The 2,696-nt window shown below is 39.1% G+C and overlaps 1 protein-coding gene across 1 annotated transcript in view; it reads left to right on the forward strand.

Annotated features, from left to right (window-relative positions):
* The window catches only part of LOC103397030 (ras-related protein Rab-35-like), a 21,517-nt gene that overhangs the window by 7,963 nt on the left and 10,858 nt on the right, over nt 1-2,696 (forward strand). The window lies entirely within an intron of this gene.

The following is a 2,696-nucleotide window of genomic DNA, read 5'->3' on the forward strand; positions in this document are numbered from 1 at the left end:
CTCAATAGCTTTATAAATCTACAGTTCTTTTATTGGACAGAACATTTACTTTCTGTGTACATAATATTTCTCCATGTTCTTGGCAGACTTCAGTTGTACTACTGTAGTGGAAGCGGCAATTTGTTTTGCCTGCTTCCTTAAAGTCAAGTTTTGGGCCAAACCTAAAGGTCCATCATTTTGTGATACTTCAAATCTACATTGTGCGTCATTCACTGCATCTTAGCTCTCATACCTGTGTCACACTAACATTAACAGGCACCAGTATTTCTTACCAATATTGTTCATCCTTCCTTGGCCCAAAAGTACAGTCCTGCATCACAAAAAACAAAGTTTGGTCACAAATGCATGTGGGTGAAAAATATTCATCTTTATGATTCAGCTGATCTAAAACCTGTTCAGTTACAGTGAGGACCTCGGAGTAGTTCACATTAAACCCCACTATTTCACTATTTTCTCATGTACTCAGTTTTACTAAACCAAAATTATCTTGTTGTTTTAGGTTTTTGGAAAATATAACCTACAATCTGTTAAAAATATTTTAAGGTTAACATAAAACTTCAATTTGTCTTTGTCCAAATTCTCCTAACAATAAATTTTAATGAAATAGTGTTTTCCATTTGGAAACAAGCTGCAGTCTAAACAAAAGTAGGTAGTACTACATTTAATGGAAGTGGTGCCTAACTATAAAAATCCTTTTTGTGTTTTTAGGTCATGGCCCACTATTTAAACCATGGGTCTATTTGTTTTATCATGTCGAAAAATTAGCAATCCCTAATGTTTGAATGTATTGTTTTTGCCTTTAATGACTATTTAGGGACTGTTGCTCAGCCTGTGTTTTTCCTGTGCCTCATTTCAATGCGGCCCCGCCCACAGTAGGAGTGTAGTCATGTTCTTCAGGAACTCTTTGTGAGCACTGATCTTTGCATTCATTGACAGCCCAGATCCTGGCAGTACCCCATCAGCTGGCTGATCACAGTGGAGGGCAGCAGAGCAAACCCTTTACTGTCACTGTCACACAGAGGCCAGTGTCCCCTTGCTGCAGTGTGGAAACAACTGTCTGTGGTCATGATGCACAGTGATCATTCAGTAGTAGATGTGGAGACCGGCTGCCCCTTCCCAGTTGAGTGTACACTTCTTTGCACAAGTCATCTGTCGTCCCTGACAGATATCGACAGTGTAGTACACATTTATTAGACATCAGTATAATTTATATCTAAGACACAAACTGTTCTCTCAATATAGGTTAGTTCTTGACCCATTCACTTACAAGTAGATATCATACCGTTAAGGTTCTATGGAGACCAGTGAAGCCCCAACAAATGTCAATGTTATTATTTGTTGTATTTGTCTGGCACTACTTAACATTAATTGTCTCACCAGTTTTGACAGGTTTTTTTCACAGCCCTAATCGTTTATGGAGCCACCATTGTATTTTACTGAAAAATGTATTTGCAGTCTTCATATTTTTATCTTGGCTGGTTAGTATAATATTGAAAAGTAAGAGGCTTTATATGTGCAGAGGCTGATTAGACATTTTACAATTCTTGATTTGTGTTGTTTGGCCTGTCTAATAAAGACATGCAGGCATCAGTGTGTTAAAACTAACTAAATTTGTGTCAGCACTTCACTGCATGGATAAAACGTTGACTAAAAACTACTAACCTACTATGTTCCAAGCTACAAAACTTACTTAATGCTGAAAATATTTTGTGTTTCATTGTCTTGATGGACAGCATAGAAACATGGCATGTAAAAGCTCCCAAAAAACAAAACCATGACCTGTTCTCTGCTTTGATGCTTCAGTTATTGTTTGAATGAACAAAAAAATGTTGGGACCAATGAAACATGAGATGACTCTAACACAATGGGTCTGCTTAGTAACAGTGCTGCAGGTTGCACCCCAGGCCTGGCAGCAGAGTCACTTTCTAACCTTCAGTTATTACCTGATAACTGATCTGACAAGGACACAACCACTCCTGTCATCTCCCTTCAGTATTAATTCCCCATTCCCTCTGTTTTTCTCCTCCTCTTTTATCTGTTGTGTACCTTCTTTTTTAACACACCTTGGTTTCTACATCAACAATCCCTCAACGTTGACATCGTGCTTTCTCTGCTCCTGTTTTTTCTGATGAAACCTCCATAAATAGTCTATGGAAAAAAGATCCTCTATGTCACTGATGTTAAAGATATTTTCTGGGGGCCTGAATTGTCCTGTGTTATTAGGTGTCATTCAAAGTTTTTACTTTAAGGGCCGTGAATTATGACAGTAGAAACTTTTGTCATTGTACTTTTGTATTCTCTCTCCATGTACAGGCCTGTTAGTATTTCCAAATAATTTACTTCTGAAATGTGTATTATAGAGAGAGTTGTCACTCTGAATTAAGTTTGATTTTGAATTTACAATAATGTTGCCACATTAGAATTAGAAATGTGTTAAAGACCCCCAAAGACAAACTAAAAATGTTGTTTCTTTCATCAATTTTGAATGATGGAACAATTTAATGCCATCCATCCATCCATCTTCAACCGCTTATCCGGGGCCGGGTCGCGGGGGCAACAGTCTGAGCAGGGACACCCAGACTTCCCTCTCCCTCGACACTTCCTCTAGCTCTTCTGGGGGGCCCCCAGGGCGTTCCCAGGCCAGCCGAGCAACGTAGTCGCTCCAGCGTGTCCTAGGTCTTCCCCTAGGTCTCTTC

Source organism: Cynoglossus semilaevis, chromosome W, assembly GCF_000523025.1.
Source record: "Cynoglossus semilaevis isolate Cse_v1.0 chromosome W, Cse_v1.0, whole genome shotgun sequence".
NCBI lineage: Eukaryota > Metazoa > Chordata > Actinopteri > Pleuronectiformes > Cynoglossidae > Cynoglossus > Cynoglossus semilaevis.